Raw genomic sequence first — 16,747 nt, forward strand, 5'->3', positions numbered from 1 at the left:
ATTCATATAAATATATTCCTTCTGATGTCTTATTAGTTCTTCAAGGATGACCCTTTGAACTTATTTGTGGCCAAATGAGTCTTTAAACTTGAACCTTCTTTACAGACTTTATGACTACCTGTTGTTTCATCAGTAGGTCAAGGAAGATCTTTTTTTTTACAAAAAAATAAAATAAGATTCTGACCCTAGATTCCATGAACTTGAACTTTCTATGGCTATAAATAGATTCCTTGTGATGAATTATTAGTTTTTCAAGGATGACCTTTTGAACTTATTTGTGGCCAAATAGTCTTTGAACTTGACCATTCTATACAGACTTTGTGACTACCTGTTGTTTCATCAGTAGGTCAAGGAAGACATTTTTTGAAAAAAAAAAAAAAAAAAAAAAGATTCTGACCCTAGATTCCATGAACTTGAACTCTCTATTCATATAAATAGATTCCATCTGATATTTTATTAGTTCTTCAAGGATGACCTTTTGAACTTATTTTTGGCCAAAGAGTCTTTGAACTTGAACTTTCTATACAGACTTTATGACTACCTGTTGTTCCATCAGTAGGTCAAGGAAGATCTTTTTTTTTACTAAAAATAAAATAAGATTCTGACCCTAGATTCCATGAACTTGAACTCTCTATTCATATAAATAGATTCCTTCTGATATTTTATTCGTTCTTCAAGGATGACCTTTTGAACTTATTTATGGCCAAATAGTCTTTGAACTTGAACATTCTATACAGATTTTATGACTACCTGTTGTTTCATCAGTAGGTAAAGGAAGACATTTTTTGACAAAAAAAATAAAAAGATCCTGACCCTAGATTCCATGAACTTGAACTTCTTTATTCATATAAATAGATTCCTTCTGATGTCTTAATAGTTCTTCAAGGATCACCCTTTGAACTTATTTGTGGCCAAATAGTCTTTGAACTTGAACATTCTATACAGACTTTATGACTACCTGTTGTTTCATCAGTAGGTCAAGGAAGATCTTTTTTTTACAAAAAAATAAAACAAGATTCTGACCCTAGATTCCATGAACTTGAACTCTCTATTCATATAAATACATTCCTTCTGATGTCTTATTAGTTCTTCAAGGATGACCCTTTGAACTTATTTGTGGCCAAATGAGTCTTTAAACTTGAACCTTCTTTACAGACTTTATGACTACCTGTTGTTTCAAAAGTAGGTCAAGGAAGATCTTTTTTTTATACAAAAAATAAAACAAGATTCTGACCCTAGATTCCATGAACTTGAACTCTCTATTCATATAAATAGATTCCTTCTGATATTTTATTAGTTCTTCAAGCATGAACTTTTGAACTTATTTTTGGCCAAAGAGTCTTTGAACTTGAACCTTCTTTACAGACTTATGTCTTTCTATTGTTTCTTCAGTAGATCAAGGATGAGATTTTTTGACAAGAAAAAAAAAGATTCTGACCCTGGATCCGAAGAACTTGAACTTTCTATGCATATAAATAGATTCTGTTGCAGTGGTTCAAGGATGACCTTTTGAACTCATTTGTGGCCAAATGAGTCTTTAAACTTGAACCTTCTTTACAGACTTTATGACTACCTGTGGTTCATCAGTAGGTAAAGGAAGACATTTTTTTTACAAAAAATAAAATAAGATTCTGACCCTAGATTCCATGAACTTGAACTCTCTATTCATATAAATAGATTCCTTCTGATATTTTATTAGTTCTTCAAGGATGACCTTTTGAACTTATTTATGGCCAAATAGTCTTTGAACTTGAACATTCTATACAGATTTTATGACTACCTGTTGTTTCATCAGTAGGTAAAGGAAGACATTTTTTGACAAAAAAAATAAAAAGATTCTGACCCTAGATTCCATGAACTTGAACTTCTTTATTCATATAAATAGATTCCTTCTGATGTCTTAATAGTTCTTCAAGGATCACCCTTTGAACTTATTTGTGGCCAAATAGTCTTTGAACTTGAACATTCTATACAGACTTTATGACTACCTGTTGTTTCATCAGTAGGTCAAGGAAGATCTTTTTTTTACAAAAAAATAAAACAAGATTCTGACCCTAGATTCCATGAACTTGAACTCTCTATTCATATAAATACATTCCTTCTGATGTCTTATTAGTTCTTCAAGGATGACCCTTTGAACTTATTTGTGGCCAAATGAGTCTTTAAACTTGAACCTTCTTTACAGACTTTATGACTACCTGTTGTTTCAAAAGTAGGTCAAGGAAGATCTTTTTTTTTTTTACAAAAAATAAAACAAGATTCTGACCCTAGATTCCATGAACTTGAACTCTCTATTCATATAAATAGATTCCTTCTGATATTTTATTAGTTCTTCAAGCATGAACTTTTGAACTTATTTTTGGCCAAAGAGTCTTTGAACTTGAACCTTCTTTACAGACTTATGTCTTTCTATTATTTCTTCAGTAGATCAAGGATGAGATTTTTTGACAAGAAAAAAAAAGATTCTGACCCTGGATCCGAAGAACTTGAACTTTCTATGCATATAAATAGATTCTGTTGCAGTGGTTCAAGGATGACCTTTTGAACTCATTTGTGGCCAAATGAGTCTTTAAACTTGAACCTTCTTTACAGACTTTATGACTACCTGTGGTTCATCAGTAGGTAAAGGAAGACATTTTTTTTACAAAAAATAAAATAAGATTCTGACCCTAGATTCCATGAACTTGAACTCTCTATTCATATAAATAGATTCCTTCTGATATTTTATTAGTTCTTCAAGGATGACCTTTTGAACTTATTTATGGCCAAATAGTCTTTGAACTTGAACATTCTATACAGATTTTATGACTACCTATTGTTTCATCAGTAGGTAAAGGAAGACATTTTTTGACAAAAAAAAAAAAAAAGATTCTGACCCTAGATTCCATGAACTTGAACTTCTTTATTCATATAAATAAATTCCTTCTGATGTCTTAATAGTTCTTCAAGGATCACCCTTTGAACTTATTTGTGGCCAAATAGTCTTTGAACTTGAACATTCTATACAGACTTTATGACTACCTGTTGTTTCATCAGTAGGTCAAGGAAGATCTTTTTTTTACAAAAAAATAAAACAAGATTCTGACCCTAGATTCCATGAACTTGAACTCTCTATTCATATAAATACATTCCTTCTGATGTCTTATTAGTTCTTCAAGGATGACCCTTTGAACTTATTTGTGGCCAAATGAGTCTTTAAACTTGAACCTTCTTTACAGACTTTATGACTACCTGTGGTTCATCAGTAGGTAAAGGAAGACATTTTTTTTACAAAAAATAAAATAAGATTCTGACCCTAGATTCCATGAACTTGAACTCTCTATTCATATAAATAGATTCCTTCTGATATTTTATTAGTTCTTCAAGGATGACCTTTTGAACTTATTTATGGCCAAATAGTCTTTGAACTTGAACATTCTATACAGATTTTATGACTACCTGTTGTTTCATCAGTAGGTAAAGGAAGACATTTTTTGACAAAAAAAATAAAAAGATTCTGACCCTAGATTCCATGAACTTGAACTTCTTTATTCATATAAATAGATTCCTTCTGATGTCTTAATAGTTCTTCAAGGATCACCCTTTGAACTTATTTGTGGCCAAATAGTCTTTGAACTTGAACATTCTATACAGACTTTATGACTACCTGTTGTTTCATCAGTAGGTCAAGGAAGATCTTTTTTTTACTAAAAAATAAAACAAGATTCTGACCCTAGATTCCATGAACTTGAACTCTCTATTCATATAAATACATTCCTTCTGATGTCTTATTAGTTCTTCAAGGATGACCCTTTGAACTTATTTGTGGCCAAATGAGTCTTTAAACTTAAACCTTCTTTACAGACTTTATGACTACCTGTTGTTTCAAAAGTAGGTCAAGGAAGATCTTTTTTTTTTTTACAAAAAATAAAACAAGATTCTGACCCTAGATTCCATGAACTTGAACTCTCTATTCATATAAATAGATTCCTTCTGATATTTTATTAGTTCTTCAAGCATGAACTTTTGAACTTATTTTTGGCCAAAGAGTCTTTGAACTTGAACCTTCTTTACAGACTTATGTCTTTCTATTGTTTCTTCAGTAGATCAAGGATGAGATTTTTTGACAAGAAAAAAAAAGATTCTGACCCTGGATCCGAAGAACTTGAACTTTCTATGCATATAAATAGATTCTGTTGCAGTGGTTCAAGGATGACCTTTTGAACTCATTTGTGGCCAAATGAGTCTTTAAACTTGAACCTTCTTTACAGACTTTATGACTACCTGTGGTTCATCAGTAGGTAAAGGAAGACATTTTTTTTACAAAAAATAAAATAAGATTCTGACCCTAGATTCCATGAACTTGAACTCTCTATTCATATAAATAGATTCCTTCTGATATTTTATTAGTTCTTCAAGGATGACCTTTTGAACTTATTTATGGCCAAATAGTCTTTGAACTTGAACATTCTATACAGATTTTATGACTACCTATTGTTTCATCAGTAGGTAAAGGAAGACATTTTTTGACAAAAAAAAATAAAAAGATTCTGACCCTAGATTCCATGAACTTGAACTTCTTTATTCATATAAATAAATTCCTTCTGATGTCTTAATAGTTCTTCAAGGATCACCCTTTGAACTTATTTGTGGCCAAATAGTCTTTGAACTTGAACATTCTATACAGACTTTATGACTACCTGTTGTTTCATCAGTAGGTCAAGGAAGATCTTTTTTTTACAAAAAAATAAAACAAGATTCTGACCCTAGATTCCATGAACTTGAACTCTCTATTCATATAAATACATTCCTTCTGATGTCTTATTAGTTCTTCAAGGATGACCCTTTGAACTTATTTGTGGCCAAATGAGTCTTTAAACTTGAACCTTCTTTACAGACTTTATGACTACCTGTTGTTTCTTCAGTAGATCAAGGATGAGATTTTTTGACAAGAAAAAAAAAGATTCTGACCCTGGATCCGAAGAACTTGAACTTTCTATGCATATAAATAGATTCTGTTGCAGTGGTTCAAGGATGACCTTTTGAACTCATTTGTGGCCAAATGAGTCTTTAAACTTGAACCTTCTTTACAGACTTTATGACTACCTGTGGTTCATCAGTAGGTAAAGGAAGACATTTTTTGACAAAAAAAAAAAAGATTCTGACCCTAGTTTCCATGAACTTGAACTTCTTTATTCATATAAATAGATTCCTTCTGATGTTTTATTAGTTCTTCAAGGATGACCTTTTGAACTTATTTTTGGCCAAAGAGTCTTTGAACTTGAACATTCTATACAGACTTTTTGACTACCTGTTGTTTCATCAGTAGGTAAAGGATGACATTTTTTGACAAAAAAAAAAAAAAAAGATTCTGACCCTGGATCCCATGAAGTTGAACTTTCTATTCATATAAGTAGAATCCTTCTGATGTTTTATTAGTTCTTCGAGGATGACCTTTGAACTTATTTGTGGCCAAATGAATCTTTAAACTTGAACCTTCTTTACAGACTTCTGTCTTTCTGTTTTTTCTTCAGTAAATCAAAGATGAGATTTTTTGACAACAAAAAAAAAAACAGATTCTGATCCTGGATCCCATGAAGTTGAACTTTCTATTCATATAAATAGATTCCTTCTGATGTTTTATTAGTTCTTCATGGATGACCTTTTGAACTTATTTGTGGCCAAATAGTCTTTGTACTTGAACATTCTATACAGACTTTATGACTACCTGTTGTTTCATCAGTAGGTCAAGGAAGATCTTTTTTTCCAAAAAAATAAAACAAGATTCTGACCCTAGATTCCATGAACTTGAACTCTCTATTCATATAAATAGATTCCTTCTGATATTTTATTAGTTCTTCAAGGATGACCTTTTGAACTTATTTTTAGCCAAATAGTCTTTGAACTTGAACATTCTATACAGACTTTATGACTACCTGTTGTTTCATCAGTAGGTAAAGGGACATTTTTTGACAAAAAAAAGAAAAAAAGATTCTGACCCTAGAGTGCATGCACTTGAACTTTCTATTCATATGAGTAGAATCCTTCTGATGTTTTATTAGTTCTTCAAGGATGACCCTTTGAACTTATTTGTTGCCAATGAGTCTTTAAACTTGGACCTTCTTTACAGAATTCTGTCTTTCTGTTTTTTCTTCAGTAAATCAAAGATGAGATTTTTTGACAAAAAAAAAAAGATTCTGATCCTGGATCGCATGAAGTTGAACTTTCTATTCATATCAATAGATTCCTTCATATGTTTTATTAGTTTTTCAAGGATGACCTTTTGAACTTATTTGTGGCCAAATAGTCTTTGAACCTTGACCATTCTATACAGACTTTGTGACTACCTGTTGTTTCATCAGTAGGTCAAGGAAGATCTTTTTTTTACAAAAAAAAAAAAAAAAGATTCTGATCCTGGATCCCATGAAGTTGAACTCTCTATTCATATCAATAGATTCCTTCATATGTTTTATTAGTTTTTCAAGGATGACCTTTTGAACTTATTTGTGGCCAAATAGTCTTTGAACCTTGACCATTCTATACAGACTTTGTGACTACCTGTTGTTTCATCAGTAGGTAAAGGAAGACATTTTTTGACAAAAAAAATAAAAAGATTCTGACCCTAGATTCCATGAACTTGAACTTCTTTATTCATATAAATACATTCCTTCTGATGTCTTATTAGCTCTTCAAGGATTACCCTTTGAACTTATTTGTGGCCAAATGAATCTTTAAACTTGAACCTTCTTTACAGACTTCTGTCTTTCTGTTTTTTCTTCAGTAAATCAAAGATGAGATTTTTTGACAAAAAAAAAAAAAAAACAGATTCTGATCCTGGATCCCATGAAGTTGAACTTTCTATTCATATAAATAGATTCCTTCTGATATTTTATTAGTTCTTCAAGGATGACCTTTTGAACTTATTTTTGGCCAAAGAGTCTTTGAACTTGAACATTCCATACAGACTTTATGACTACCTGTTGTTTCATCAGTAGGTCAAGGAAGATCTTTTTTTACAAAAAAAATAAAACAAGATTCTGACCCTAGATTCCATGAACTTGAACTCTCTATTCATATAAATATATTCCTTCTGATGTCTTATTAGTTCTTCAAGGATGACCCTTTGAACTTATTTGTGGCCAAATGAGTCTTTAAACTTGAACCTTCTTTACAGACTTTATGACTACCTGTTGTTTCATCAGTAGGTCAAGGAAGATCTTTTTTTTTACACAAAAATAAAATAAGATTCTGACCCTAGATTCCATGAACTTGAACTTTCTATGGATATAAATAGATTCCTTGTGATGTCTTATTAGTTCTTCAAGGATGACCCTTTGAACTTATTTGTGGCCAAATGAGTCTTTAAACTTGAACCTTCTTTACAGACTTCTGTCTTTCTGTTTTTTCTTCAGTAAATCAAAGATGAGATTTTTTTGACAAAAAAAAAAGATTCTGATCCTGGATCCCATGAAGTTGAACTTTCTATTCATATCAATAGATTCCTTCAGATGTTTTATTAGTTTTTCAAGGATGACCTTTTGAACTTATTTGTGGCCAAATAGTCTTTGAACTTGACCATTCTATACAGACTTTGTGACTACCTGTTGTTTCATCAGTAGGTCAAGGAAGACATTTTTTGACAAAAAAAAAAAAAAAAAAAAAGATTCTGACCCTAGATTCCATGAACTTGAACTCTCTATTCATATAAATAGATTCCTTCTGATATTTTATTAGTTCTTCAAGGATGACCTTTTGAACTTATTTTTGGCCAAACAGTCTTTGAACTTGAACTTTCTATACAGACTTTATGACTACCTGTTGTTCCATCAGTAGGTCAAGGAAGATCTTTTTTTTTTACAAAAAATAAAACAAGATTCTGACCCTAGATTTCATGAACTTGAACTCTCTATTCATATAAATAGATTCCTTCTGATATTTTATTAGTTCTTCAAGCATGAACTTTTGAACTTATTTTTGGCCAAAGAGTCTTTGAACTTGAACCTTCTTTACAGACTTATGTCTTTCTATTGTTTCTTCAGTAGATCAAGGATGAGATTTTTTGACAAGAAAAAAAAAGATTCTGACCCTAGATTCCATGAACTTGAACTCTCTATTCATATAAATAGATTCCTTCTGATATTTTATTAGTTCTTCAAGCATGAACTTTTGAACTTATTTTTGGCCAAAGAGTCTTTGAACTTGAACCTTCTTTACAGACTTATGTCTTTCTATTGTTTCTTCAGTAGATCAAGGATGAGATTTTTTGACAAGAAAAAAAAAAAGATTCTGACCCTGGATCCGAAGAACTTGAACTTTCTATGCATATAAATAGACTCTGATGCAGTGGTTCAAGGATGACCTTTTGAACTCATTTGTGGCCAAATGAGTCTTTAAACTTGAACCTTCTTTACAGACTTTATGACTACCTGTGGTTCATCAGTAGGTAAAGGAAGACATTTTTTTTACAAAAAATAAAATAAGATTCTGACCCTAGATTCCATGAACTTGAACTCTCTATTCATATAAATAGATTCCTTCTGATATTTTATTAGTTCTTCAAGGATGACCTTTTGAACTTATTTATGGCCAAATAGTCTTTGAACTTGAACATTCTATACAGATTTTATGACTACCTGTTGTTTCATCAGTAGGTAAAGGAAGACATTTTTTGACAAAAAAAATAAAAAGATTCTGACCCTAGATTCCATGAACTTGAACTTCTTTATTCATATAAATAGATTCCTTCTGATGTCTTAATAGTTCTTCAAGGATCACCCTTTGAACTTATTTGTGGCCAAATAGTCTTTGAACTTGAACATTCTATACAGACTTTATGACTACCTGTTGTTTCATCAGTAGGTCAAGGAAGATCTTTTTTTTACAAAAAAATAAAACAAGATTCTGACCCTAGATTCCATGAACTTGAACTCTCTATTCATATAAATACATTCCTTCTGATGTCTTATTAGTTCTTCAAGGATGACCCTTTGAACTTATTTGTGGCCAAATGAGTCTTTAAACTTGAACCTTCTTTACAGACTTTATGACTACCTGTTGTTTCAAAAGTAGGTCAAGGAAGATCTTTTTTTTTTTACAAAAAATAAAACAAGATTCTGACCCTAGATTCCATGAACTTGAACTCTCTATTCATATAAATAGATTCCTTCTGATATTTTATTAGTTCTTCAAGCATGAACTTTTGAACTTATTTTTGGCCAAAGAGTCTTTGAACTTGAACCTTCTTTACAGACTTATGTCTTTCTATTGTTTCTTCAGTAGATCAAGGATGAGATTTTTTGACAAGAAAAAAAAAGATTCTGACCCTGGATCCGAAGAACTTGAACTTTCTATGCATATAAATAGATTCTGTTGCAGTGGTTCAAGGATGACCTTTTGAACTCATTTGTGGCCAAATGAGTCTTTAAACTTGAACCTTCTTTACAGACTTTATGACTACCTGTGGTTCATCAGTAGGTAAAGGAAGACATTTTTTTTACAAAAAATAAAATAAGATTCTGACCCTAGATTCCATGAACTTGAACTCTCTATTCATATAAATAGATTCCTTCTGATATTTTATTAGTTCTTCAAGGATGACCTTTTGAACTTATTTATGGCCAAATAGTCTTTGAACTTGAACATTCTATACAGATTTTATGACTACCTATTGTTTCATCAGTAGGTAAAGGAAGACATTTTTTGACAAAAAAAAATAAAAAGATTCTGACCCTAGATTCCATGAACTTGAACTTCTTTATTCATATAAATAAATTCCTTCTGATGTCTTAATAGTTCTTCAAGGATCACCCTTTGAACTTATTTGTGGCCAAATAGTCTTTGAACTTGAACATTCTATACAGACTTTATGACTACCTGTTGTTTCATCAGTAGGTCAAGGAAGATCTTTTTTTTACAAAAAAATAAAACAAGATTCTGACCCTAGATTCCATGAACTTGAACTCTCTATTCATATAAATACATTCCTTCTGATGTCTTATTAGTTCTTCAAGGATGACCCTTTGAACTTATTTGTGGCCAAATGAGTCTTTAAACTTGAACCTTCTTTACAGACTTTATGACTACCTGTGGTTCATCAGTAGGTAAAGGAAGACATTTTTTTTACAAAAAATAAAATAAGATTCTGACCCTAGATTCCATGAACTTGAACTCTCTATTCATATAAATAGATTCCTTCTGATATTTTATTAGTTCTTCAAGGATGACCTTTTGAACTTATTTATGGCCAAATAGTCTTTGAACTTGAACATTCTATACAGATTTTATGACTACCTGTTGTTTCATCAGTAGGTAAAGGAAGACATTTTTTGACAAAAAAAATAAAAAGATTCTGACCCTAGATTCCATGAACTTGAACTTCTTTATTCATATAAATAGATTCCTTCTGATGTCTTAATAGTTCTTCAAGGATCACCCTTTGAACTTATTTGTGGCCAAATAGTCTTTGAACTTGAACATTCTATACAGACTTTATGACTACCTGTTGTTTCATCAGTAGGTCAAGGAAGATCTTTTTTTTACAAAAAAATAAAACAAGATTCTGACCCTAGATTCCATGAACTTGAACTCTCTATTCATATAAATACATTCCTTCTGATGTCTTATTAGTTCTTCAAGGATGACCCTTTGAACTTATTTGTGGCCAAATGAGTCTTTAAACTTGAACCTTCTTTACAGACTTTATGACTACCTGTTGTTTCAAAAGTAGGTCAAGGAAGATCTTTTTTTTTTTTTACAAAAAATAAAACAAGATTCTGACCCTAGATTCCATGAACTTGAACTCTCTATTCATATAAATAGATTCCTTCTGATATTTTATTAGTTCTTCAAGCATGAACTTTTGAACTTATTTTTGGCCAAAGAGTCTTTGAACTTGAACCTTCTTTACAGACTTATGTCTTTCTATTGTTTTTTCAGTAGATCAAGGATGAGATTTTTTGACAAGAAAAAAAAAGATTCTGACCCTGGATCCGAAGAACTTGAACTTTCTATGCATATAAATAGATTCTGTTGCAGTGGTTCAAGGATGACCTTTTGAACTCATTTGTGGCCAAATGAGTCTTTAAACTTGAACCTTCTTTACAGACTTTATGACTACCTGTGGTTCATCAGTAGGTAAAGGAAGACATTTTTTTTACAAAAAATAAAATAAGATTCTGACCCTAGATTCCATGAACTTGAACTCTCTATTCATATAAATAGATTCCTTCTGATATTTTATTAGTTCTTCAAGGATGACCTTTTGAACTTATTTATGGCCAAATAGTCTTTGAACTTGAACATTCTATACAGATTTTATGACTACCTATTGTTTCATCAGTAGGTAAAGGAAGACATTTTTTGACAAAAAAAAATAAAAAGATTCTGACCCTAGATTCCATGAACTTGAACTTCTTTATTCATATAAATAAATTCCTTCTGATGTCTTAATAGTTCTTCAAGGATCACCCTTTGAACTTATTTGTGGCCAAATAGTCTTTGAACTTGAACATTCTATACAGACTTTATGACTACCTGTTGTTTCATCAGTAGGTCAAGGAAGATCTTTTTTTTACAAAAAAATAAAACAAGATTCTGACCCTAGATTCCATGAACTTGAACTCTCTATTCATATAAATACATTCCTTCTGATGTCTTATTAGTTCTTCAAGGATGACCCTTTGAACTTATTTGTGGCCAAATGAGTCTTTAAACTTGAACCTTCTTTACAGACTTTATGACTACCTGTTGTTTCTTCAGTAGATCAAGGATGAGATTTTTTGACAAGAAAAAAAAAGATTCTGACCCTGGATCCGAAGAACTTGAACTTTCTATGCATATAAATAGATTCTGTTGCAGTGGTTCAAGGATGACCTTTTGAACTCATTTGTGGCCAAATGAGTCTTTAAACTTGAACCTTCTTTACAGACTTTATGACTACCTGTGGTTCATCAGTAGGTAAAGGAAGACATTTTTTGACAAAAAAAAAAAGATTCTGACCCTAGTTTCCATGAACTTGAACTTCTTTATTCATATAAATAGATTCCTTCTGATGTTTTATTAGTTCTTCAAGGATGACCTTTTGAACTTATTTTTGGCCAAAGAGTGTTTGAACTTGAACCTTCTTTACAGACTTCTGTCTTTCTGTTTATTCTTCAGTAAATCAAAGATGAGATTTTTTGACAAAAAAAAAAAAAGATTCTGATCCTGGATCCAATGAAGTTGAACTTTCTATTCATATAAATAGATTCCTTCTGATGTTTTATTAGTTCTTCAAGGATGACCATTTGAACTTATTTGTGGCCAAATAGTCTTTGAACTTGAACATTCTATACAGACTTTATGACTACCTGTTGTTTCATCAGTAGGTCAAGGAAGATCTTTTTTTTACAAAAAAATAAAACAAGATTCTGACCCTAGATTCCATGAACTTGAACTCTCTATTCATATAAATACATTCCTTCTGATGTCTTATTAGTTCTTCAAGGATGACCCTTTGAACTTATTTGTGGCCAAATGAGTCTTTAAACTTGAACCTTCTTTACAGACTTTATGACTACCTGTTGTTTCAAAAGTAGGTCAAGGAAGATCTTTTTTTTTTTTACAAAAAATAAAACAAGATTCTGACCCTAGATTCCATGAACTTGAACTCTCTATTCATATAAATAGATTCCTTCTGATATTTTATTAGTTCTTCAAGCATGAACTTTTGAACTTATTTTTGGCCAAAGAGTCTTTGAACTTGAACCTTCTTTACAGACTTATGTCTTTCTATTGTTTCTTCAGTAGATCAAGGATGAGATTTTTTGACAAGAAAAAAAAAGATTCTGACCCTAGATTCCATGAACTTGAACTCTCTATTCATATAAATAGATTCCTTCTGATATTTTATTAGTTCTTCAAGCATGAACTTTTGAACTTATTTTTGGCCAAAGAGTCTTTGAACTTGAACCTTCTTTACAGACTTATGTCTTTCTATTGTTTCTTCAGTAGATCAAGGATGAGATTTTTTGACAAGAAAAAAAAAAGATTCTGACCCTGGATCCGAAGAACTTGAACTTTCTATGCATATAAATAGACTCTGATGCAGTGGTTCAAGGATGACCTTTTGAGCTCATTTGTGGCCAAATGAGTCTTTAAACTTGAACCTTCTTTACAGACTTTATGACTACCTGTGGTTCATCAGTAGGTAAAGGAAGAGATTTTTTGACAAAAATAAATAAGATTCTGACCCTAGATTCCACGAATTTGAACTCTCTATTCATATAAATAGATTCCTTCTGATGTTTTATTAGTTCTTCAAGGATCACCCTTTGAACTTATTTGTGGCTAAATGAGTCTTTAAACTTGAACCTTCTTTACAGACTTATGTCTTTCTATTGTTTCTTCAGTAGATCAAGGATGAGATTTTTTGACAAGAAAAAAAAAAAGATTCTGACCCTGGATCCGAAGAACTTGAACTTTCTATGCATATAAATAGACTCTGATGCAGTGCTTCAAGGATGACCTTTTGAACTCATTTGTGGCCAAATGAGTCTTTAAACTTGAACCTTCTTTACAGACTTTATGACTACCTGTGGTTCATCAGTAGGTAAAGGAAGACATTTTTTGACAAAAATAAATAAGATTCTGACCCTAGATTCCACGAATTTGAACTTTCTATTCATATAAATAGATTCCTTCTGATGTTTTATTAGTTCTTCAAGGATGACCTTTTGAACTTATTTTTGGCCAAAGAGTCTTTGAACTTGAACATTCCATACAGACTTTATGACTACCTGTTGTTTCATAAGTAGGTAAAGGAAGACATTTTTTGACAAAAAAAAAAAAAAAAAGATTCTGACCCTAGAGTGCATGCACTTGAACTTTCTATTCATATGAGTAGAATCCTTCTGATGTTTTATTAGTTCTTCAAGGATGACCCTTTGAACTTATTTGTTGCCAATGAGTCTTTAAACTTGGACCTTCTTTACAGAATTCTGTCTTTCTGTTTTTTCTTCAGTAGATCAAAGATGAGATTTTTTGACAAAAAAAAAAAGATTCTGATCCTGGATCCCATTAAGTTGTACTTTCTATTCATATAAATAGATTCCTTCTGATATTTTATTAGTTCTTCAAGGATGACCTTTTGAACTTATTTGTGGCCAAATAGTCTTTGAACTTGACCATTCTATACCGAATTTATGACTACCTGTTGTTTCATCAGTAGGTAAAGGAAGACATTTTTTGACAAAAAATAAATAAAAAGATTCTGACCCTAGATTCCATGAACTTGAACTTTCTATTCATATAAATAGATTCCTTGAGATGTTTTATTAGTTCTTCAAGGATGACCTTTTGAACTTATTTGTGGCCAAATAGTCTTTAAACTTGAACATTCTATACAGACTTTATGACTAACTGTTGTTTCATCAGTAGGTAAAGGAAGACATTTTTTGACAAAAATAAATAAGATCCTGACCCTAGATTCCACGAACTTGAACTTTCTATTCATATAAATAGATTCCTTGAGATGTTTTATTAGTTCTTCAAGGATGACCTTTTGAACATTTTTATGGCCAAATAGTCTTTGAACTTGAACATTCTATACAGACTTTATGACTACCTGTTGTTTCATCAGTAGGTAAAGGAAGACATTTTTTGACAAAAATAAATAAGATTCTGACCCTATATTCCATGAACTTGAACTTCTTTATTCATATAAATAGATTCCTTCTGATGTCTTATTAGTTCTTCAAGGATGACCCTTTGAACTTATTTGTGGCCAAATGAGTCTTTAAACTTGAACCTTCTTTACAGACTTCTGTCTTTTTTTTTTTCTTCAGTAAATCAAAGATGAGATTTTTTGACAAAAAAAAAAAAGATTCTGATCCTGGATCGCATGAAGTTGAACTTTCTATTCATATCAATAGATTCCTTCATATGTTTTATTAGTTTTTCAAGGATGACCTTTTGAACTTATTTGTGGCCAAATAGTCTTTGAACCTTGACCATTCTATACAGACTTTGTGACTACCTATTGTTTCATCAGTAGGTCAAGGAAGATCTTTTTTTACAAAAAAAAAAAAAAAGATTCTGATCCTGGATCCCATGAAGTTGAACTTTCTATTCATATAAATAGATTCCTTCTGATATTTTATTAGTTCTTCAAGGATGACCTTTTGAACTTATTTTTGGCCAAAGAGTCTTTGAACTTGAACATTCCATACAGACTTTATGACTACCTGTTGTTTCATCAGTAGGTAAAGGAAGACATTTTTTGACAAAAAAAATAAAAAGATTCTGACCCTAGATTCCATGAACTTGAACTTCTTTATTCATATAAATACATTCCTTCTGATGTCTTATTAGTTCTTCAAGGATTACCCTTTGAACTTATTTGTGGCCAAATGAATCTTTAAACTTGAACCTTCTTTACAGACTTCTGTCTTTCTGTTTTTTCTTCAGTAAATCAAAGATGAGATTTTTTGACAAAAAAAAAAACAGATTCTGATCCTGGATCCCATGAAGTTGAACTTTCTATTCATATAAATAGATTCCTTCTTATGTTTTATTAGTTCTTCAAGGATTACCATTTGAACTTTTTTGTGGCCAAAGTCTTTGAACTTGAACATTCTATACAGACTTTATGACTACCTGTTGTTTCATCAGTAGGTCAAGGAAGATCTTTTTTTTACAAAAAATAAAACAAGATTCTGACCCTAGATTCCATGAACTTGAGCTCTCTATTCATATAAATACATTCCTTCTGATGTCTTATTAGTTCTTCAAGGATGACCCTTTGAACTTATTTTTGGCCAAAGAGTCTTTGAACTTGAACATTCCATACAGACTTTATGAATACCTGTTGTTTCATCAGTAGGTAAAGGAAGACATTTTTTGACAAAAAAATAAAAAGATTCTGACCCTAGATTCCATGAACTTAAACTTCTTTATTCATATAAATACATTCCTTCTGATGTCTTATTAGTTCTTCAAGGATAACCCTTTGAACTTATTTGTGGCCAAATGAGTCTTTAAACTTGAACCTTCTTTACAGGCTTCTGTCTTTCTGTTTTTTCTTCAGTAAATCAAAGATGAGATTTTTTGACAAAAAAAAAAAAAAAACAGATTCTGATCCTGAATCCCATGAAGTTGAACTTTCTATTCATATCAATAGATTCCTTCAGATGTTTTATTCGTTTTTTAAGGATGACCTTTTGAACTTTTTTGTGGCCAAATAGTCTTTGAACTTGACCATTCTATACAGACTTTGTGACTACCTGTTGTTTCATCAGTAGGTCAAGGAAGATCTTTTTTTACAAAAAAAAAAAAAAAAGATTCTGATCCTGGATCCCATGATATGAACTTTCTATTCATATAAATAGATTCCTTCTGATATTTAATAGTTCTTCAAGGATGACCTTTTGAACTTATTTTTGGCCAAAGAGTCTTTGAACTTGAACATTCCATACAGACTTTATGACTACCTGTTGTTTCATCAGTAGGTAAAGGAAGACATTTTTTGACAAAAAAATAAAAAGATTCTGACCCTAGATTCCATGAACTTGAACTTCTTTATTCATATAAATACATTCCTTCTGATGTCTTATTAGTTCTTCAAAGATAACCCTTTGAACTTATTTGTGGCCAAATGAGTCTTTAAACTTGAACCTTCTTTACAGACTTCTGTCTTTTTTTTTTTCTTCAGTAAATCAAAGATGAGATTTTTTGACAAAAAAAAAAAAGATTCTGATCCTGGATCGCATGAAGTTGAACTTTCTATTCATAT

Source organism: Pseudorasbora parva, chromosome 12, assembly GCF_024679245.1.
Source record: "Pseudorasbora parva isolate DD20220531a chromosome 12, ASM2467924v1, whole genome shotgun sequence".
Classification (NCBI taxonomy): Eukaryota; Metazoa; Chordata; class Actinopteri; order Cypriniformes; family Gobionidae; genus Pseudorasbora; species Pseudorasbora parva.